A 24,113-nucleotide genomic window follows, 5' to 3' on the forward strand; every position below is an offset into this window, starting at 1 on the left:
TATTTTTCATTGACCTAATTGCTGTCATTTCGAAATATTTTTCGATGTACTTTAAAAAAATTTGATTGGACTACTGAATAGCAAATGATTTTGTTATATTTAGTTCGATATTTTCTAGACAGATATATTACAGAAGAGAATTCTCTAAGGATTCATCAATGCGCATGCGCGTGACTCCCACCATTTGAGGGATCATTTCTGAGGGAGCGGATATCATCCACACAAGCAGGTATGTTAAGTTAATTGTCTTCTAAATGTTTTATAGTATATATATATTATGATTTCTCGATCATATATGTTTAGCGAATGTTAGGGCCCATGTCGCTGTATTTTAGAACTGTTTCAATAGCTTAATATATTTACATCAAGACAGATGTCTTCAGGTTGTCGTGTATTTCTAGACAGGTTGTCTTTTTCATGTAAGTATTCGACAATGTTTTTCACAAGCATTTCTTTATTTTCACTGGTACAACTGAATGAACAACAGCATGAGCAACAGTAACGTTATATATTTTGCGTCACATTTGTATTTTTTAATACGAAAATTGACGATAGACTAACTTTTATGTGTGACATTTTATCTTCCGCGTCCTCTCGCTCCTTATTACCGGTACTTGGGTGTGCTAGGCTAGTTGATGCTGTTTTTTTTCTTATCTAAAGTTCTGGAAAAAGTAGTCTCAACTCAAATATGTTCCTTACTCCAAAGGAATGAGATTAATGAAGATTTCCAGTCTGGATTTAGAGCACATCACAGTACAGAGACTGCTCTGATTAGAGTCACAAATGATCTGCTTATGGCGTCCGACCGAGGTTGTATCCGCTTATTGGTGCTACTAGATCTTAGTGCTGCATTCGACACCATTGACCACAGCATGCTCCTACATAGACTTGAAAATGATGTCGGTATTAAGGAAATAGCTCTGAAATGGCTTAGAACTTATTTATGCGACCGTTTCCAATATGTAAAAATAAACAATGAGGTATCACGCAAATCGCAAGTCCAGTACGGTGTACCACAGGGCTCAGTATTAGGGCCTATGCTCTTCGCATTATACATGCTACCTCTAGGAGATATAATAAAGCGACACGGAGTAAGCTTTCACTGCTATGCTGATGATACGCAACTTTATATTTCCTCGAAGCCTCATGAAACACAGCAATTCCATCGAATAGTGGAGTGCATAGTCGATATAAAAAAGTGGATGAGTAGCAATTTTTTATTACTGAACTCGGACAAAACTGAAGTGTTACTTATCGGACCGAAAACCGCCCTACGTAACAACCAAGAATACTGCTTATCATTGATGGATGTTCCATAAAACCCTCATCTTCAGCTAAGAATCTTGGCTTTATATTCGATAGTACTCTGTCATTTGAGAACCAGGTCGCCAACACCTGTAAAATTGCGTTTTTTCATCTTAAAAATATATCTAAATTACGTCATATGCTGTCATCATCAGATGCGGAGAAGCTTATACATGCCTTTATGACATCAAGACTAGATTACTGTAATGCACTATTAGGTGGTTGCCCTGCAGGCCTATTACAAAAACTCCAACTGGTCCAAAATGCGGCAGCTCGAGTTCTTACACGTACAAAAAAGTATGATCACAAGCCCGTAGGCAGGGGGGGTTCGAACGAACCCCCCCCTCAATGCCAAAGGTCCAGAATTTCAGTCGGGTTTTTTCATTTGATTATTGTCATCATTGTTTTAATCAATGCATGTGACCAATTTCTTGGTTGCTGTTTCAAATTAATATGATTATTATTGCAGGACGCGTGTGTGTGCGTGCGCAGACAGAGAGAGTTCTCGCAATACACTTTTCAAAGCAACGTGAAGAAGCATCGCCTCTGAATGATGCAGGGGGAGGGGTTATATATATATATATGAATGTGGCCCGCCCACAGATTTGGACCGGCCCTCTGAACGATGCCTTATAGTGTGTTCACACCAAACGCAAATGAAGCGTTAAGTGCGAGTGATTTACATGTTAAGTAAATGCAAAGATGCGATGACCTACTTGCAGCGCGATTCGCGCAAATTAGTGAAAAATCTGAACTTTGGCGAAAATTCGCGCAGCGTTAAACAATGGGGAGCTTGCTCTAGTAGGGCCGTGAGCGAGCGTCCGAATATTGGCTTTCAGACCCAAATTTAGTTTGTTTAAGTTAAGTTACTCACATTGCCTAATAATTTTTTTAATTCATAACGTACCATTGCGATAGAACTGACGCGCGAACCATCAGAAAATTTCAAAGAGACGACAAAATGGCCAAGCGGTTGGGAAAGAGAAAGGTTAAATAATATGCATAAGAAAATGTTTTGAATTTGAGTAGCACTAAACTATTAACTATTAATAAACTATTATACCATTAGGAGGCATCAAAAATACATTTCAAATCATAATTAAATCTCCACAATAATTCAAGTAGTACCTCCGGCCTGTGTAGTTTTCTGTTACAAACCGACCCAGCCCCCCATTAAAGACAGGGAGAATTATGTGGCCCTTGCAGAAAAAAGTTTGGGGACCCCTGGTCTACCATATAATAGCCATATAAACGTAGCGTAATTATAATAATAAAACATAGCAAAGAGGCATTGACAGAGAGTAAAGAAATGATGATTAGAAGAAATATTATTAATATTTCAGTTAAAGTTCATTAAATCTATTCTGTTGTTAGTGTGGCTTTAAACTTATGAACTGTGTATGGACTGACAAAAGTGTTACATGAGGAAGCAATTTGACAACAATGCAATAAATATTTTAGGTGCATCAAAAAGCGTGCTGGTTAAGATACCAGCAGACAAGCTGATCCAGCACAAATGAGTGCATAAAAGGTCACCAAAATTAAGTATTTGAACCTCATAATTAATACAAAAGGAGGAGAAAAACTGTAAAAAGGTCCACTTTTTGAAAATAAGAACCTCCCCTTTCAACTGGCTGGCTACGGACCTGGATCATATTAGCCCGGTTCTGTCAACCTTGCACTGGTTACCTATAAAGCATCGCATAAACTTTAAAATCTTGCTTATTACCTATAAAGCCTTGCATGGTTTAGCTCCTCACTACTTGAGAGAACTTCTTACGTATTATAGTCCATCACGTGCACTACGCTCTCAGGCGTCAGGTCAGTTGGTAATACCTAGAATTTCAAAATCAAGTGCAGGCGGCAGATCCTTTTCTTATCTAGCGCTTAAACTTTGGAACAGTCTTCCCTGCACTGTCCGGGAGGCAGACACACTCTGTCAGTTTAAATCTAGACTAAAGACGCATCTTTTTAATCTTGCATACACTACATTATCATAATATATGTATTTTAAAGATCTAGGCTGCACTAGTTAGATCAACCGGAACCAGGGACACTTCCAATAACAACTGATGCATTTGTTACATCAAAGAGTGCAGAACAGTACTCTACTCTCAGCCAGTCTTGTCTCATTGTTCCAAGGTTACTGGAGCGGGCAGGATGCAGTCCAAGGTTACCGGAGCGGGCAGGACGCAATCCATTCCCAGACCTGACTAATGCTGGACGAAGGAAGTGATGTCCCTACAAAACTTCAGCCACTATTAGATTATTAATGATAATTTTAAATCTAATTTTTTATTTTGCCTTGTTGTGCAAGCACTGTTGAGCTTGTGCAGAGGCTGCAGTTTTTGCCAGAGGGGAACTGGAATCCCCTGGCTAGGCCTGGTTTCCCTCCGAGGTTTTTTTTCTCCTCCAATGGAGTTTTGGGTTCCTCGCCACCGTTTGCATACTGTTTTGCACTGTTTTGCCTGGCCGGGGTGGCTGCTAGAATTTGGTAGTCTTATTTAATTAACACTGCATATAGAAATTTATTGTGTGTCTGATATTTGACCTGTGTCTTGAATTGCATAACCTTTTATGTTTTACTTATAGTCCTTTTTTCTTGTACAGCTGCTTTGTAACAATGAAAATTGTTAAAAAAAACGCTATATAAATAAAGCTGACTTGACTTGACTTGACTTGACTTGTTTAACCGATTAATGTTAATTCGGTGTGGCTTGCGCAATAACCCGCGTGTAGGGATATTCTGACATGTTTCTGAACTTGCCTGCGCTGCTTAACTGTTTCCGCTCGCATTTTAAACAAGGTTACGGCCTCCACAGCGTCTGATCGATCATCCAGTAATACATTTGATCAGGTAAGGAGCATTAAAGTAAGCAAATAAGTTATGAGAGGCTCTGTTGTATGGTGAATAAATCATGTTTGAAGCGCTTTTCCTGCTTCGCGTTGTGCCCGCAACTCCTTCTTTGCTTTCACAGTTAGTAAAATACCTAATGGCGATCCTTCCGCTGGAATAAATAGTCCCTGGCCGACCGCAGCCATTGGTACACAATGAAAATCGTTGGTTGCAGAGGTTTAGCTGCCCTGTGAATAAAACTAAGCTACTGACAACGCCATTTAAAATGCTGGAAGTAAACATTTTAAAATAGAAAGTGCAGATGTAATGACTTCAAGTAATTCGATAATTTGTTTCATGTCTTTGTTTGTTGTAGATAATTTGCAGTTATATAATGTTAAGGATAAATATAGAAAGTCTCAGAAAGGATGTGTACTGTTGGGGGCGCTGTGAGAAGAAGAGACTAGTGAGTAAGAGAGGAAAAGAAGAAGCGCGGTCAACGCATGTGAATGTTGATGTTAAAACTTTCCGCCCCAGAATCGGTTACAGAAACAAAAGAGAAAACAACCGGGGCAAATAAAACTACAGAAAACAAAACGCTGTCGTTATTATTGTCCGAGGGGGCAACATAAAATTGGTGTTTCCGCCCGGTCTGTGACGGATTTCGGGAGGAAAAAAACGACCCGCGAGTGCGAGCTGAAAAACGAGCCGCGAATCACGGAGAGTGGACTTTGAAACGGCGGAAAAACAACTGAAAACGTGAGTACATCTGTCCATTGAGGGGCTATAATGTCGTCTGTGTGGGAAGCTACGTTGGATGAAATAGAGAGTAATTTACTCGAGTTATCTGCTTCGCAACTGAAAGAATTGTGTGAAATGCTAATGCTAAAGGTGGAGGAGGGTGAGACACGCACGCCTCGCGCGCTGAGAAGACGCATTCTGCAGTATTTAGAGGGAGATGATGTTGTTTCACTTGAAGATGAAGGACTAGCTATATTATTATGTACAAAGGAAAAAATTGACAGTTTGAGGAAGGTTGACGAAGAGAAAACCGAGAGATCATCCAGTGCAGAGGATGAAGCAACCATCGAGGGAAAGCGAAAAGATGACCTAGAGCACCACACTGTGGACGTTAGTGGAATTACATCAGAAAAGCCCGTGATAATCACTGCAACAGAATCAGTACGTGCCAGAACAAACCGGACAATGCCAAATTCATCAGTTTCAGGAGAAAATGTCACACTGGTGCATCCAGTGTATAAAAAATAACTCAAAATAATTGGACAAATTGGTGAACCTGGCCAGAGAGATAAATTAAACTTTACCAGCCTGGACAGACAGATCCACAGGGCATGCAAAAGGGGCTATGATGAGGGCGAAATCGTTGAAGCAGTCATTCAAGCCATCATCCCAGGTGTCAACTTGAGAAGTTATCTGGAGAGTAGAGCAGACTTAACATTGCCTGTCCTTAAACAAATTCTCAGAGCACATTTTATTGAAAAGGATCCAACCGAATTGTATCACTCACTCACACGTGCAGTTCAAGAACCCAAAGAAACGCCTATCCAGTTCTTAGTTCGAGCCATGGATCTCAGACAGAGGGTTTTGTCAGCGTCTGAAAACGTAAAGACGGGACTAAGATATAATTATGATCTAATCCAGAATCAGTTTTTGCAGACAGTTATGACTGGCCTTCATGATGACAGCATACGCACAGATCTAAAACCATACCTGGAAAACCCACGCGTGGAAGATGAAGTGCTTTTGGAGAGAATGAACATGTCATATAGTCTGGAGCTTGAACGAAAATCAAAGTTCTCAACCACTCGACCAAAAATAGCCAAGGTAGCCGGAGTTATGGAGGAGGGAACGGCACATGCTGAACAAGATAAAGGTGTCAGCGTGAAAAAAGAAAAAGCTCCAAAGCCTAACACCCTGATGGAAAAACTGGATGCAAGAGACAAAGTGATCTGTGAAGCAATTCAGAGCCTTACATCTCAAGTAGCAAGCCTTGCTCAAACATCAAGACCTCAGACAACCAGAAACAGTAACCAGAGATTCACTCGTAATCAATTTCCACCTGTTCGAGCCACCATCAGGCGTTGTACCCAATGTGAGCAGTTCAACCCAGAGGGAAGATGTGAACACTGCTACAAGTGTGGCAGCAGCGAGCACTGGGCAGCTGGTTGTCGGAAACGAACCGGGACCAACGTGATGTCAAACAAGATTGGGATTACCTCAGACATCATTGAAAGTTCACCAAGAGCTTGCTTATTTGAAGGACCATGGGTGAACAAACAGGAGAAAACAGCCAGTTTGGTGGGATGCCGATGCACAGTGCAATGTTCTCTTGGAGGTGTTAATACATCAGTGCTTTGGGACACGGGATCACAGGTTTCAATCGTGGGCTCGGAGTGGAAGGAGAAACATCTTCCTGACGCAGTGGTGAGACCAGTGAAAGAGTTGCTTGAGGAGGGAGAACTCAACCTTACAGCGGCGAATGGGACAAGCATCCCATATGAAGGCTGGATTGAAGTGGAGTTTTTTCTGTCTGGCAATACTGACAGGGAAGGAAGGGGCACACCCCTGCTGGCACCAATCCTCATTGCATCCAATGAATTGGAGAAACCAATAATCGGCTTTAATGTGATTGAGGAATTGGTCCAAGCTAATGCAGCCCAGCAGATTCCTCTGAGTTTCCTTGTGAACACACTGAGCTCATCTTTGGAAGTTAGCCCTAGGAAAGCAAAAGCCGTTCTATCACTCCTGAAGAAACGTAAAAACAGCAGCGACTGTCATATTGCAAGACTTGGACGAAAATCCACCATCCTTCCAAGGTGTGCGAGAGTGAATGTCAGCTGTGGCAAACTGAAAAAAACAGTTACTCTTGGAACACATGTGATGCTAGAGCCCAATTCAGAAGTACCCTGGCCTGCAGGTATAAAGGTAAACAAACAGCTTATTCAGATGCCTCTGAATGATAATGACAACATTAAAGTGATGGTAGAAAATACCACAGAAGAAGATGTGACACTTACGGCCCGGACTGTCCTGGGGTGGCTGCATACGGTAGATGCAATCCATCCGCTGGAAGTGAAACCACCTCCATCTGAATCTCAACTTCAGTTATCACAATGTGTCAACGACATGCCTCCAGAGACTGGGCCCATGGTTAAGGAAGGGCAACGATGGGACCCTCCAGTGGACCTCAGTCACTTACCTGGGGAACAACAGGAACATGTGAGGCAGCTGTTGAGAGAGAACAGCGGAGTGTTTGCTAAGGATGACTGGGATACTGGCTGTATTCAGGATCTCAGAATGGACATTCGTTTGAAAGACAACACACCTGTCCAAAAGACGTACAATGCAATCCCACGACCCTTGTATCAAGAGGTGAAGACCCACATCCAGAACTTGCTGAGTCAGGGATGGATCCAAAAGTCGACATCCTCCTATTCCTCGCCGGTTGTGTGTGTGAGAAAGAGGGATGGGAGCTTGCGTCTATGTGTGGACTACCGGCTGCTCAACGAGAAAACCTACACTGACAGGCATCCCATCCCGCGAATCCAAGAAATCCTAGAAAATCTAGGGGGGAACTCCTGGTTCACTGTGTTGGACCAGGGTAAAGCCTATCATCAGGGCTTCATGAGTAAAGACAGTAGGGCATACACTGCATTCATAACACCCTGGGGACTTTATGAGTGGGTACGGATACCGTTTGGCCTCACGAATGCTCCCGCCGCCTTTCAGAGGTACATGGAAGAGTGTCTAGGAGAGTTAAGGGATGACATTTGTGTTCCCTATCTTGATGACGTGTTGGTCTTCAGCAAGGACTTCAACCAGCACCTGGAAGACTTGAAGAAAGTGCTACAGCGACAGGAGCAGTGTGGTATCAAGCTAAGGCCAAGGAAATGTGATTTTTTTTAAGCCGGAAGTCTGCTATGTAGGCCGTATCGTCTCTGAACAGGGGTACAGCATGAACCCCAAAGAAAAAGAGGCTGTGCAAGCACTTAAAGGGGAAATACCAAGCACGGTGCGTGAGGTGAGGAAGCTCATGGGTTTCCTTGGATACTACAGATCATACATTGCTGACTTTGCCAGAATAGCCAAGCCTCTATATGAACTGTTGACAAAGCCCAGCATGTGGAGGACAAAGGGCTCCGGGAAAAGAGGGAACTCTTCCACGCAAGCACCTCCTTCACAGCCGGTAGAGTGGACTGGGAGACACCAGGAAGCGCTGGAGAAACTGATTGCGGAGTTGGCAAGCCCACCCATTATGGCATACCCCGACTTTGAAAAGCCATTTGTCCTTCATGTTGATGCGTCAGAAGAAGGGCTAGGAGCCGTATTATACCACGACAGGGCGGCAAACTCAGAGTAGTGGGTTATGGGTCTCGGACTCTGACCCCAGCCGAAAGGAACTACAAGCTACATTCTGGAAAGTTGGAGTTCCTGGGACTCAAATGGGCAATCACAGAGCGTTTCCGTCACTATCTGTTTCATGCGCCACATTTCATTGTCTACAGTGATAATAACCCATTGACATATGTCATGAAAACGGCGAAGCTTAATGCAGCAGGGCAACGGTCGGTTTCCGAGCTGGCAGACTACCGTTTCACTTTAAAGTATAGGCCAGGAACAGCAAATCGAGATGCAGACTTCTTATCACGGAGACCAGTGCCCATTGAAGTCACAGTCAGAGAGTGTACTCAGGAATGTTAGCCAGAAGTACTGGGATCAATTGGGGAAGTCCTACAAGCACAACGACGTGGGGAAGTGGACTGGATATCTGCAATTACTTGCAACATAGATGTTTTACCAGAGGAGTTGAAGGGTGGATCAGAGACCTGTCGACGGTTAACGCCTCAGGATATCAGAAGTGCCCAGCTGAGTGATCCGGTCATCAGCCGAATACTTAACCTGAAACAGAAACAAATCAACCTCAAACACAAAGAAAAATTGAGGGAACCAGAAGCTGTGAGAAAATTCTTACGAGAATGGCAGTATCTGCAGATTAATGAGGAAGGTATCCTGCAAAGGAAAACAATGACCAGAACTCAGTTAGTCATACCAGAAAACTTGAAATGTGTGATATACAAGTACTTGCATGAAGACATGGCCCACCTAGGCGCCGATCGCATGGTGGCAGCAGCGCGTGAACGTTTCTTCTGGCCGAGAATGAGAGAGGAGATGGAGCATTATGTCACTAGAGTGTGTCGATGCCTACGACAAAAGAAACCTAACCGGATCACCAGAACTCCAATCCAGAGCATTGAGACAACAGCTCCATTTGAAATGATCTCGATTGATTACCTGCACCTGGAGAAAAGCAGAGGGGGCGCAGAGTATATCCTCGTGGTCATAGACAATTTTTCAAAGTTTGCTCAAGCTTACGCCACCAGAAACAAGTCTGGAAAGACAGCAGCTCGGAAGATCTTTGAAGATTTCATTATGCGCTTTGGTTATCCTGGAAAGATCCACCATGACCAGGGGAGGGAGTTTGAGAACAGCCTGTTCCAAAAGCTACAGAGTTACTGTGGGATTAGGCATTCACGTACAACTCCCTACCATCCCCAAGCTAACCCGGCAGAGCGGTTTAATAGGACATTGTTGGGGATGTTGAGGACTCTAAAGGAGACAGAGAAGTCGAATTGGGCAACCAGGCAACCTAGGAATTTATACACGTATGACGCCCTGGGTGTGCCCACGCTTCGACCAGTGAACTGGAGTGTTTGCTGTGGAAATGCTGACGTGCTACAACCCCAGCTGAGCATTGATCACCTGAATCCGTATCCTTCATACTAAGTTGAAATGGTAATGTTCAAAGTAATAATTTGGTTAGTTTGTAAGTGAGTTATAAATAGTTGAGGGTTTTGTAAGTTTACAGTGGTAATATTGCTCTACAGGAGAGTGATAGTTTGGTCAGCTTAAGGTATATTTGATAGGCTTGATGGAACACAAAGAGATAAATACATTACTTAAGTGACATTTGAAATGTGTTAGTACATTGTGGAGGTGTATGTGGTTGTGTCCTCTTGTCATTGCAGGATGTTCTGGGGGGCCCACCAGCGATCCTAAAGACAAGACACCTCTCAACATGCAACAAATCTAAAAGTTTAGATCATTGTTATTATGTCACAGTTGTTAGGAAGTGAACTATAGTGTTAAGCTGTGAGAAAGCATGTACATTACACTGTTATTGGAACTTACATTTTCAGTATTTACCCAGAGATAGTAAATTAAAAATGTTTTGTAACATTTTTTTTTTTTTTAGTGGGGGAGGGTGTAATGACCTCAAGTAATTCGATAATTTGTTTCATGTCTTTGTTTGTTGTAGATAATTTGCAGTTATATAATGTTAAGGATAAATATAGAAAGTCTCAGAAAGGATGTGTACTGTTGGGGGCGCTGTGAGAAGAAGAGACTAGTGAGTAAGAGAAGAAAAGAAGAAGCGCGGTCAACGCATGTGAATGTTGATGTTAAAACTTTCCGCCCCAGAATCGGTTACAGAAACAAAAGAGAAAACAACCGGGGCAAATAAAACTACAGAAAACAAAACGCTGTCGTTATTATTGTCCGAGGGGGCAACACAGACAGACATAGGCGGAAACTTCTAGCACATGTCACATTAACAGTCTCATCTGAAGTTCTGTAATCTGTACAGATCTGCCTCTTTACATGTTCATGTATACTCATGTATTAATTCTTGCACGGATTATCTATCATTAATATACTTTAGCTATTAAATGATCTTGAATTAGTATTTTTATATAGTGCAAAAATAACCTGCTATATTAAGTCAAATTTTCTTTGATTTGGGTTAAAAAAGTATTAAGTATATAATAAAGAGGTCAAATGTAGTTCACATGTATTCTCTTTATTTTATAGCTACGGTTTAATTGTGTGTGTATTTATTCAAGGACAATATGGTCTATACTCAATATTTTTCTAATTGCAGGAAATTGAGGGGGAGGAGTTCAAAAGGACTGAAGAGTGACCCAGAGCTGTCAGTTGTGCACATCAGATTGGAAGACTGTACTAGGTAGAATTCAGGAATCGATTTGTACACCATATTGTATATATATAAAAGCTCAGACAGTGCATTTGTGTATATATACAGTATATATAGAAATGCAGTTTGCCCTGCCATTTGCAAATTTGTGGTATTTCAGTCTCTTAAGACCCCAGTTTGTATCTCTGTTTCTTACCAATATATATTATAGAAAGAAACTATAGATTATGCAGTCATGATCATATCAATGTATATAGTATGTGTATTTCAGTCTTGACTAATGTCATAAACTGCATTATAGGCCCCAGATTATTTTCTGAAAATAAATGATCATATTTACAGGAAGTAATATTATTAATAATAGTAATAATATTAAGCAAAAAGTAATTGAATCGATAAGGAAGCTGATCGATTACATCTCTCAGATGGTGTTTGACCTAATGTGCACCTACCAGCACTGAAGCCAAATGACCTGAATCTGCACAAGTCAACAATCTTCAGTCATATTTATGACGGGACTGTTTGAAGACATCATTTGCTGATCCAAACCTGTTACACTGCGGCTCAAGTCAGAACAGATTCATGAAATGACCTTTGGGGAACTGATAGGAATGAAGGATTTCAGTGTATATAGAGTCTAAGGGATGAACCTGACAGGGTCTGTACACTTCATCAGAAAAGAGAGGAGACCCGTGATGGAGATTCAGCCTGATGATGATTTCCTAACCACTACACTTAAACCACTGGACTGAGCTTCTTAATGTTACTTTTGGAATATCGTTTTATATATTATTAAAAAAAATAAAAACATCAGACATGCTTATTCCCACATGCATTTAAGTGTTTATCTTCATGAATAATAGAGTCATCAGTGTCATATTTTACCAGCAATCAGAAATGTTAGGTCTGAAAAAATAGATAGTTTAAAATCTTCATTCTTTTAAAAACTAAATCTCTAGGTTTGGCTTTTTTTGCATGTAATCGACCTTTAAAGACTTCAAAAGTTTCTGCGTCTTGTGTGGAGAGAAACCAATAATGCACAATACATTAAAAACAATAATATAGCACAATAAAATCATATTTTCCTCACCTCTGTACTACATTTCTGTGCATACTCAGCAGATTAATGCCTTTTACATGATGTGGACTCCTGCAACTGCTGCTGAGTTTTGCGTCTTTTGACATAATAACCAGCCAATAGCAGTGTTGCTCTCCTGGATCAAAGTTCAGAGCAGGGGTCTCCAACCTTTTTGTAAGCGAGGGCTACCAAAATATCTAAAATCCTCTAGAGGGCTTCTTGTTGATAACATACATTCAAACTTTAAAAATGCGATGCCTTGTTTTTACACTCACAGAACTAAATTCAGTTTTCTTTCAGATATTAAAGCTTACAACACTTGCTAACAATAACCTTTCATGACAGTGTAGCACTTGGTTGATTGGTATAGTCACAGATTTGTCAGCTGTCTTGAGCATTATTGGTGAGCACTGTGTTTAGCGGGCACCTTACAGAAGCAATGCAGCACCAAACACACCAGGCTTGTTTGAGATGCATCTTCTCACAGACCGATCATAACTTCGAAGCACTGCCAAAGCGATCCAAAAGCACAAGGAGTCAAATGCTCTTCAAACACTCCCGCAGTTTCGATCGGTTGCGTTACTATGGATGCTCATAGGTTTTGCGAAAAATACATCAGCATCCAAACACTGCGAATCAAATGCGTTCGTGCAGCTTGCAGTAACTTACATAAAAAGGATATTATAATCAAGCTGCTATTAACTTGACATGCTGCATTTAAAAATGTCGCTCACAAGTTTCTATTCGTCTTGTTGGTCACGGTAACCCAGCCCCTGACGCAAGCGGTTCTTACTTGGCTCTTTTCTAGACCAGCAATGATCTGGTGCTACTACTCTTTCTGGTTCTGAGCTTTGTGTGTGGAAAAACAAAGAACCGATTTGAAACTAGGCTCTGGCTCAGAACCAGCACCAGCTCTGCCTTGGTGGAAAAGGGGAATCAGTGTTTCCTCAATAATGAGTTTGTGAATTTAAAATAATGCTTTAACTAATCCATTACACCTTAAAAGTGAACTATGCAAGAGTCATTCATGGTTAGGTGTAGTCCTAACCCTAAATTTAAATAATATTTTATAATATGTCCCTCTTTTGGGATTTCAGATTATAGATAAACCTGTGCTTGTGGATCTACATCAGATGACCATGGCAACCCAGGTGTGGAAATGGAGGACTGTTTTTAATCTGAAATCTGTGTAATCTATGATGGACGATTCTTCTGACACCATATGAATGCATACGGTCGTCTGGCAGAAGCTTGATCATTTAGAATATAAAGTTATTAATATGGATATTTTTCTTACAAACACATCTCTTTGCTTAAGAAGGCCTTTATTATCATAATGTAGCTATGTTTTCATGCTCTGCTTATATTTCTACTGTCCAATTAACATTAAACGTTTGTTTGCAATCACAAAAATTACTGTTCTCTTTCATTGGAGGGACCCATTACATTTTTATAGTTTTTGTTTTACTGGGAGAAACAACATTTGATGATTATTTTTCCATTGTCCAATCATTTTGTTAAAATATATTTATTTCATATTTTTGTCTTTGACTTTATGTACTTATTGGGGTTTTATCCATTGTTCTCGGTTATTTTACAGAGATAAGCTATATTTTAAAAGTACATTACTGTATAATTACACCAGGGTTCGAATTACAAAGTGGCTTTCGGGGGAGCCCTATTTTCCGATCCTCCCTGACCCTGACCGACTTTAACGCTTTTGGTGTATGTTCGGGCATTTAAAACAATAGGTTTACAGTAAACCTATTGTTTACTTAGTTAACCGTTTACTTCAAAACGCAAGCTTCAGTCAGTGTTGTCAGTGTTAGGGCAAACAGCTCTGTCCACGGTTCTGAATCAACCGCGCTTAGGCCCACATCATGCAAATTTTGATAAAAACAGAATAACTCACATAACAATTATAAAAAAATACATCGATATTAAATAGGATTAGGGCCAATCCTCACAAACGCACAGATCAAGTAAGTAATTCCACGATTCTTACCTTAAATCAGAAGTGACCACAGAGGCCTGGGGTCTTCTGTCTATGCTTTCCGTCCTGTAACCCAGGATGTTGAGGGTCGGTGACCGGCTTTAATCCAAGATGATACAAAAGGCAGAGGGTCAAATTGCTCCAAAGGGGGTCCATTCAGATCCACGAAGAGAAGCGAGGAGAGGCTTTGTTCACGCAACTTGTTGCGATACTTGCTGTCAGTAGAATTCACGGCAGAAAATCCCCTCTCACACTCAGCTGAGGACGGCAAGTAGGTCAGACTTGCTGTTTGAAGTTTGACAAGCGTTTTCCCTGGTGCTCTGTTTTGCAATTTAAAGTCCCGGAACTCCTCGACAGCCTCTCGGGCCGGTTCTCCCAGTGTTTTTGCCAATGCTCGAACTTCAGTTTCCCCATATAGGATACGGGCGCTATGTTGCTGTGGCCAAAAGCGTTTATCCAGCGGTTTCAGCATCTGGACAAGGTCCGGTTCGGGCAATCTCTTCTTTAGGCTGTTGATAATAGACTGATTGAACTGAAGACGGTTTATCTTCGGCCTGCTCTCTGAAAGCTCAACTTCTTTGAACAGGCCAGTCGATATGCGTTGTTCGGCTTTTTGTGTGGATTTTCCTCCACTTGCTTTCATGGCTGTCAAGACGTCAATGGTCTGCTGAATGTGGCAACTTGCATCAACTAAAGATGTTTGTTTGCGTTGCAGTTTTAGCGACAGATTTTGTAATTCTCGCAGGACATCCTTCATACATGCCAAATCAGCCAAAAAACCTGTGCTTGTAAGGAGTTTGTGCAGGCCCCTGAATTTCTGCCTCTCTGTGTCGCAGCGAGATGTGTCTTCCATGGCTGTTCTGAATTGGTGCGCAAGTGCAGGATAATCGTTCCATACTGCCTTCACAGTGCGAAAACTACTAGCCACCCAACGAATTGTAAAGATTTGACCTATTTTTAGGATTTGCATGTTTAAACCTGTAGCTGCCTCCTGGAGCAAACGGGCGTTTTTTGATGACTGGTTATAAAGGGTGTAAAGTTTTGAGATAAAAAACTCAAATTGGTTACATCCAGCTACTTCCTTAAGTGAGTCTTTGACAGCTAACTCAAGTCGGTGAGCTAGACAGTGTATTGAATGAACTTTGGGGAAATCTTGTTTGAGTTTAGTGACGAGTCCGCCGACTCTGCCCGTCAGTACCGCTGCTCCATCTGTTGCAATGCCGATGAGATTTTTTTCCCAGAAACTCATCATCCAGTCCCGCTTGTCTCAAGCTTTTCCTCAAACTTTTGTATATCGATTCGGCATCCGTGCCTTCTGAAAGCTCAACGATATCTAAAAAAACATTATCCACTTCCCCCGCTCCTGTCATGTCACACCGCACATAAATGATCATATAAGCCAGGCCATGAACTGTGCTCTCATCTATCGTGATACTGATTCGTGATCCCAGTTCTTTTACTTTTGAAACAAATTTAGCTCTCATTTCACTGGCGATATGTCCGATTATTTCAGCACAAGCATGGTCTGATTTGTGCACATTTCCCACGTTTGCACCATTAAGTTTTTGAAGGGACATAACAGCAGGGAGCTTCCTGTAGGCCATTTTTTCCTTGGCCACCATATAAGCAGATCTGAAAGACGTAGCTGTTTCTTGCATTAAATTAGCATTTACTTCAAGCACCTTGTTTGGGAGCACATCCCTTTCCTTCATCTCCGAAATCTCAACCGCTCTTTTGTGTGCCAAACTGTCCCGATGCTTGTAAATCTTTTTCCGCAGGTTATTCTGTGACTCGCTGCTGACCTCTCCATTCATCCATTCCTCTGACAGATGTACTCCCGTTGCTCTTTCGGCGAGCAACAGGCTTTTTGCCTCCATGCATACTGTACATCCTAACTTCTGATTTTTGGAGTAGAGCCATGTATTCCTGATTCTCCACTCACTCCATTGCTTTGTTGTCCAGTTGAAAGGTGGTGCTGTTGCATGATCGCCTGGTCTGCTGCAGGTCGCAGTGGTGGTTTCTGGCGCCAAAGTCTCGCTATCCTCGGTGCTGGTGCAGTCACTAGCAGCAACTTTTAGCAGCGGCGGCGGTAACACCGGCAAGCTAGATGTAGCTGGTGCGCTGTCATTACTCCTCTTCGTTTGTTTAGTAAAAAATCCAAATTGACTGAGGTTTGGCTGCTTTCTTTTTGACATTCTTAGTATCCACAGAGTGTTCCAAAATACGAAATTATGTTTTGAGCTTGAATTTAAGCTAACATTCAAATACTAAGTTCAATTGGTGACGTAAACGTAGTAATTTCAGTGCAGCGCCGCCACGCATGGATGGTCACAGCAGGAGACACATTTATTAGTGGAGACAGATGTTCGGAAATAGTAAGGTAATGAGCGAATAAACACACAACATTGACACATTTTTAATATCATCATTTATTTCAGGAAATAAAATCTATATGCGACACAAAAAATGGACAGTATTTTAGAGCTCCCCCTAAATGTCTCAAAGTAGGCTTTCAGGGGAGCCCAGGTCCTTTTCAGGGGAGCCGAGCTCCCCTTAGCTCCCCCGTAATTCGAACCCTGAATTACACAGAATCTTAATAAAGTCACAAATAAAAGCCATACATTTACAGAGATTAACCTGAAAGGTAGTTGTTTTTAATGTATTTTCACATAATTGATCTGTTTTTCTACAGTTTGATAAAAATTATTAACAGTAATATACTGTTGTGGAATTTTCTTATTCCTTAATCTAGGTGAGTTTTAAACACTTTAGACAAATGCAACACACAGAGAGGATGAGTTACCTTGCAAGGTATTTTATATTTTATTGACATTCTGTCTGCATCACATGCATGGTGCTCTTTCCTCCTGCACCCAGAGTTTATATATTAAAACGTGACACCCCCTCCCTTTGCCCCCTAGCCAGAATCCCGAGCTGGTTTACGAGAAGTAATGCCCGTTATTTCAAACAGAACATCTTGGCCTCTGCTCGAGGGCAAAGGCAGAGTGGTATGACGTGTATAGAGAAAACCATGATAACATTTTTGAAGTTATGACTAAAATATTCTCTGTATTTTTACGTTTTTTTGAAATTGTTATTTGACGGAATCTGTCTGGCAACTTTGCTGCCAGAGAATTACCGTTTTTTTACGTTTTTTTTTACGGTGTAGGCATGGCCTGCCAGGGCATGGTAAAACCCTAAATAAACCACATTTAAATTTTTTATGATAATTTATAGTTAATATAATAAATATAGTTAATTTGCAGCATTTGGAGTTTGCTATAATGTGCTTAATCACTGGTCGAATATAAACAGACATCGGACGCTGGAGAAAGTTATTCCTGGAGGGAACATTCAGATGGGGGATACATTTAAAACACATTAATTTACTGATTTATGTAATTTTACATACATTTATGTCATGAACAGGAAAATAATCAATAAAACATTTACGGTAATTGTCTGTAAGAGTACATCTTTTAAATCTGTAAAAATTTAGAGTAATGTTCTGTAGAAAAAAAATGGAATCTGTAAAAATAGTATGAAATGCCTTTAAAAACATAATTTTGATGTAATTGTAAATTACAATACTGTCATTTTAATAGTAAAACTGTAAATTACAGCAAATATCTGCAAAACAACAACATTTTACTGTTTAATGAAAAAATACAGAATATTACCTGTAAAATAACGGTAATTTTTTCAGTGTGATCACTAGTTCTTCTATTGATATACAGTATGCTGCCTTTCCAAACTGCACTTGAGCGTGCAATGATCCCAGACAATTTAATCCAGATATTCTAATCGTACAAAACAGGTGCGTTCAAAGAACCGAATTATCCAGATCATGATTTGTGTGAGGGTGAGTTCAGATTCTACATTACAAATAACACATTAGACAGGTTTATTTTTATCGTTGCTTCGTCAATATCCTTGTTACTTTGTATAATATTTTATATTTTAAATAATGTCATTTTCAGGGAACCCAGTCATTCAGTGCAGTGCAGAGTATTGCATTGGATAAAAGTGTTTGCCATATAAGATGAACACCTCCCAAGAGAAAATTTAATCTAAGTGTTTATGGTTTAAACAACTAGAACTTAAATACATTACAAAAAAAGTTTTAAAGCTTGAACTGATGCATTTCTTTCATACAGTCTCCTGTAAAACATGTATGATGATTCAGTACAGATTAAAGACCAACACAACTAGAACAGTAAGTGTTATCTTGTTTTTTCAACTATGAAATGTTTCTCTCCGCTCTGAGTTCTCGTATGCTTCTTGAGGTTACTCATAAATCTTTCCACACTGAAGTCACGCAAAAGACTGATGACTACACTGATGACCAGCGAAAGGTTTCTCTCCAGTGAATTCTCATGTGTGTCTTAAGGTTTCGTGTTTTTGTAAAAGTCTTTCCACACTGTAGACATACATGAGGTTTCTCTCCAGTGTGAATTCTCATGTGTGTCTCAAGGTTTCCTGTTTGTGTAAAAGTCTTTCCACACTGTAGACATGCGTGAGGTTTCTCTCCGGTGTGAATTCTCATGTGTGTCTTTAGGTGAACTGTTCGTGTAAAAGTCTTTCCACACAGTAGACATACATGAGGTTTCTCTCCGGTGTGAATTCTCATGTGTGTCTTAAGGCTACTCGTAGCTGTAAAAGTCTTTCCACACTGTAGACATGCATGAGGTTTCTCTCCAGTGTGAATTCTCATGTGTGTCTTAAGGCTTCCTGTTTGTGTAAAAGTCTTTCCACACTGTAGACATACATGAGGTTTCTCTCCAGTGAATTCTCATGTGTGTCTTTAAGTGAACTGTTCGTGTAAAAGTCTTTCCACACAGTAGACATACATGGGGTTTCTCTCCGGTGTGAATTCTCATGTGTGTCTTAAAGCTACTCGTAGCTGTAAAAGTCTTTCCACACTGTAGACATGCATGAGGTTTCTCTCCAGTGTGAATTCTCATGTGTGTCTTAAAGCTACTCGTAGCTGTAAAACTCTTTCCACACTGTAGACATGCATGAGGTTTCTCTCCAGTGTGAATTCTCATGTGAATCTTTAGGTGACCTGTTTGTGTAAAAGTCTTTCCACACTGTAGACATACATGAGGTTTCTCCCCGGTGTGAATTCTCATGTGTGTCTTAAGGTAACTCGTATCTGTAAAACTCTTTCCACACAGTAGACATGCATGAGGTTTCTCTCCAGTGTGAATTCTCATGTGAATCTTTAGGTGACCTGTTTGTGTAAAAGTCTTTCCACACTGTAGACATACATGAGGTTTCTCTCCAGTGTGAATTCTCATGTGTGTCTCAAGGTAACCTGTTTGTGTAAAACTCTTTCCACACTGTAGACATACATGAGGTTTCTCTCCAGTGTGAATTCTCATGTGTGTCTTAAGGCTTCCTGTTTGTGTAAAAGTCTTTCCACACTGTAGACATGCATGAGGTTTCTCTCCAGTGTGAATTCTCATGTGTGTCTTAAGGCTACTTGTATCTGTAAAAGTCTTTCCACACTGTAGACATGCATGAGGTTTCTCTCCAGTGTGAATTCTCATGTGTGTCTTAAGGCTTCCTGTTTGTGTAAAAGTCTTTCCACACTGTAGACATGCATGAGGTTTCTCTCCAGTGTGAATTCTCAAGTGTGTCTTAAGGCTACTCGTATCTGTAAAAGTCTTTCCACACTGTAGACATGCATGAGGTTTCTCTCCAGTGTGAATTCTCAAGTGTGTCTTAAGGCTACTCGTATCTGTAAAAGTCTTTCCACACTGTAGACATGCGTGAGGTTTCTCTCCAGTATGAATTCTCATGTGAATCTTTAGGTGACCTGTTTGTGTAAAAGTCTTTCCACACTGTAGACATACATGAGGTTTCTCTCCAGTGTGAATTCTCATGTGTGTCTTTAGGTGACCTGTTTCTGTAAAAGTCTTTCCACACTGTAGACATGCATGAGGTTTCTCTCCAGTGTGAATTCTCATGTGTGTCTTTAGGTGACCTGTTTCTGTAAAAGTCTTTCCACACTGTAGACATACATGAGGTTTCTCCCCGGTGTGAATTCTCATGTGTGTCTTAAGGCTTCCTGTTTGTGTAAAAGTCTTTCCACACTGTAGACATGCATGAGGTTTCTCTCCAGTGTGAATTCTCATGTGTGTCTTAAGGTTACTTTTAACTGTAAAAGTCTTTCCACACTGCAGACATGCGTGAGGTTTCTCTCCGGTGTGAATTCTCATGTGTTTCTCAAGGTTTCCTGTTTGTGTAAAAGTCTTTCCACACTGTAGACATACATTAGGTTTCTCCCCGGTGTGAATTCTCATGTGTGTCTTAAGGCTTCCTGTTTGTGTAAAAGTCTTTCCACACTGTAGACATGCATGAGGTTTCTCTCCGGTGTGAATTCTCATGTGTGTCTTAAGGTAACTCGTATCTGTAAAACTCTTTCCACACTGTAGACATGCGTGAGGTTTCTCACCGGTGTGAATTCTCATGTGTTTCTCAAGGTTTCCTGTTTGTGTAAAAGTCTTTCCACACTGTAGACATACATTAGGTTTCTCCCCGGTGTGAATTCTCATGTGTGTCTTAAGGCTTCCTGTTTGTGTAAAAGTCTTTCCACACTGTAGACATGCATGAGGTTTCTCTCCGGTGTGAATTCTCATGTGTGTCTTAAGGTAACTCGTATCTGTAAAACTCTTTCCACACTGTAGACATGCGTGAGGTTTCTCTCCAGTGTGAATTTTCATGTGTGTCTCAAGGTTTCCTGTTTGTGTAAAAGTCTTTCCAGCTTCTTCAAGTGAACCTTTCTGGAACGTTTGTGCACGTTGATGTTTCTGATCAGCATCTTTTACTTCATCTTGACTGTCCTTATTCACTTCCATCATATCTGAAGGGAACAAAACTATCTGTTAAACACAGTTTTACAATTGTACAAAACAACATCACAAGACAAGATCTTAGTTTCATTTTCAGGGAACACAGTCATTCAGTGCACTGAGTATTGCTTTGGATAAAAGTGTTTGTCATATAAGATGAACACATCCTAAGAGAATATTTTAACTTTACTCTGTTTAAATTACAACATAAAATGAGTTTAGACTGTACATTATTGAAATTTGTATTTGATCGACAAAATGTATTCATTGTCCAATCCAGAGAGCAAAGGTATGTTTATTATAATAATTTTTTTTACCGAATTATGTATTTTATAAATTAAAATCATTCCTGACATGATATCTTTTGGTTCGGATTGAATGAATCAAGTATGAATCAAGAATCAATGCGAAATATTTTCAGGTACAAAATAAAGTCATCAGATGTGAAATAACACTACATAGTCTTCACTGTATTAATTGAATATAGATCAATCCTTATTAGAGTCACACCAGTCAAGAGCATTGAGTGACGATTTTCTTTGTCTTTTGTTGTTTTATTAACAATAATAACAGACTGTGATTTATAAAGCTGCTGTCACTTTAAGCTCAGTACAGCAGAAACGATGCCCCCAAAAATATAGTCGAGTAAAAGAAAGAATGACAACTAAAAACCAACAGACTGTGTCTCATGTAGTCGAGTAAAAGAACAAATGCATGTTTTCTTTTCAATAAGACGATAAAAAACCAACAGACTGATGAAAATGTGAAACAAAGGGTCAAAATGCTGTGCTCTACAAACTCAAAGCAGAACGATGGTCACCTTATAGCCAAACATGTGATTCTATTGAACCTTTACCAGATCACAACCAGATCAAGTTATGATTACTTTATGCAGTTTAGTGATTCACTTTCAGTTCTAATCTTCTGCATTTGTGGTTTATCAAATTAATTAAAGCTTAATAATTCCTCCACTGTCAGAAATAAAGATTTAAAAACAGAAACCAACCTCTGTGTTCTTTAGTCCTCTGAGTTTCTGTTGTGTGTAGTTCTGGATCTCTCGAGTTCTCAAGCTTCTCTTCCAAAACTCCAACAACTGTGTGAAGATTTCAGTTCTTACACCTGAAGTGATTCTTCTGCTTGTTGCTTTCTGGTATTTATTGGTGGTTTGATGTAGGAGGAGCTTTACTGAAGGTGTCAATCACTGTTGGTGTGAACTGGAGATGTTAGAGAGACATTGTCAATAACTAAACTCAGCTTCACTTATATAACATCACTAAAAACAACAATTGTTGACCAAGATGCTGTCCACTATATCAAATACCAACATTTATCTCCATGTGTAACATAAATGACAAAAACACCTCGGCCACATCACAAATCAACTACAGAAAACCAAGCAAAGTGAGAGCAGTTGTCATAAATACATCTAACAATGTTCAATTTCTTTGGTCTTATTTATGATGGATAAATATTCAACTGCTTATTATTTACAGTGTTTCTAACTTTAACTCTCATTATATTAGGGCTGTGTATTGACAAAGGCCTTGTGATACGATACATATCACCATAAGTCACAATGCAATAGATTTTTATACTATACATTTTGTAATAGATTTTTACTAATAAAATGTAATACAAATAAAAAGTCTCCCTCTTGAGACATTGGCCATATGTACTGTAGCATATATGACGATGAAACACAATTAAAAATATCACAGATTGTAGCGGTTGGATTATCGATACACTATCATGAAAAAATATTGCGCTGTAGTCTATCAATATTTTTGCACAAACGACAGAAATTGGCTGCAAATCGAAATTCAGAATAAAAAACTGATTAAATTGAAAAGAATGAGAGTTAAATCATTCAATAACTTATGAAGGACTTTGATTTGACCGGTTACAACAAGACCCTCAGGTTATAAAACTGTCTTTTGTTTTAAATCACAGAAGTTTTGAGCTTTTAAAATCGATATCAAATTCTGCCTATTTAAAACACAAACATCTGTTTTGTGAGGACATTTCCATGAGAGTTTAAGATATCAGCATAATGAAGGAGGTGAAAATGGGAACTATGGGTGTAGAATAATGACAGCTGTTAACACTGATGTGTCTGTTATACTGAAACAAAAAGAAAACATTCATGATCATCAGCAGAAGACCGGCAGCTCTATTAACACCAATGGATGTGTTTTCACTGTTAGGCTAATGTCACTAATGAAACAAACCTTTCAGGACAAACATACAAATCAGGATTTTAAGTCTCAGTATATATGAACTAAACATGTTTTATATCTTCCTCACTGTGCTCCTGTGTTTTGTGTTCATCTCTTGTGCTAAGACTCAACTCTGAATACATCAGACCAAATCCCTCTGAATTCATCTGATCCAACAGAAAAGGTGCATCATGTCAAGACCACATTATATATTATACTGAAGGAAACTAGGCTTTATATTTAATCTGTATTATTAAGGCTCGTTACGTTATAATGTTGATTGTAGTTTGTAATAATGACACTTTTCCGCATGTTCACAAGACCGTCAAGAATCCTTGAAATGAAACTTAACGAGAGAATCCGCCGGTCGTTCATTCTCTCTGAACGGATTTGAAACGATACAGCGGCGTCTTATAATAAATTCGTTCCCTGAACTTCTCCGCGATTAGTTGAGTTTTAAACGTCTGAAATGTCACATTGTTCGTCAACAGACTCATTGAAACCGGTCACAGCAAACAGCGCATACAGGCGCGCAGACAGCACTATAGTGACGGGGAGACAAGACCCCTCAGACTCATAGTGACCCGATCTGCCCCTCACTGTCCCAACGAAAGACGACAAACATCAAACATCTGTAAAACTGAGGATTCATGAGGATGTCCGCTATGTACATTAGCCTGAGTAGTGACGGACAGGCCCGCAGCTGCTTCAGTATTTTCCCGTCACTGCTTCACAATCGTGTCGGTCATCGACGTTCAGTCTCTTTGTGCTGCTGCTGCTAGCCTGTTGCTACCCGATCCGTCCGGAAACACGCAT

The 24,113-nt window shown here is 40.2% G+C and overlaps 1 long non-coding RNA gene across 2 annotated transcripts; it reads right to left on the bottom strand.

The window, feature by feature from the left end:
- Positions 1 to 17,761: 17,761 nt before the first annotated feature.
- Positions 17,762 to 24,107, bottom strand: LOC306894603. 2 transcript variants are annotated; one of them, XR_013786708.1, is made up of 5 exons: positions 23,969 to 24,107; positions 22,088 to 22,295; positions 20,826 to 21,092; positions 19,146 to 19,986; positions 17,762 to 18,728 (listed from the first exon to the last, which is right to left on the bottom strand). It is a non-coding gene; the product is annotated as an uncharacterized lncRNA (long non-coding RNA). The 2 variants fall into 2 exon arrangements; XR_013786709.1 differs by having other exon boundaries at positions 17,762 to 18,980; positions 19,062 to 20,070; positions 20,154 to 21,092.
- Positions 24,108 to 24,113: the final 6 nt, after the last annotated feature.

The sequence above is a fragment of the Barbatula barbatula genome (genome assembly GCF_947034865.1).
Source record: "Barbatula barbatula genome assembly, chromosome: 5".
NCBI classification, from domain to species: Eukaryota; Metazoa; Chordata; class Actinopteri; order Cypriniformes; family Nemacheilidae; genus Barbatula; species Barbatula barbatula.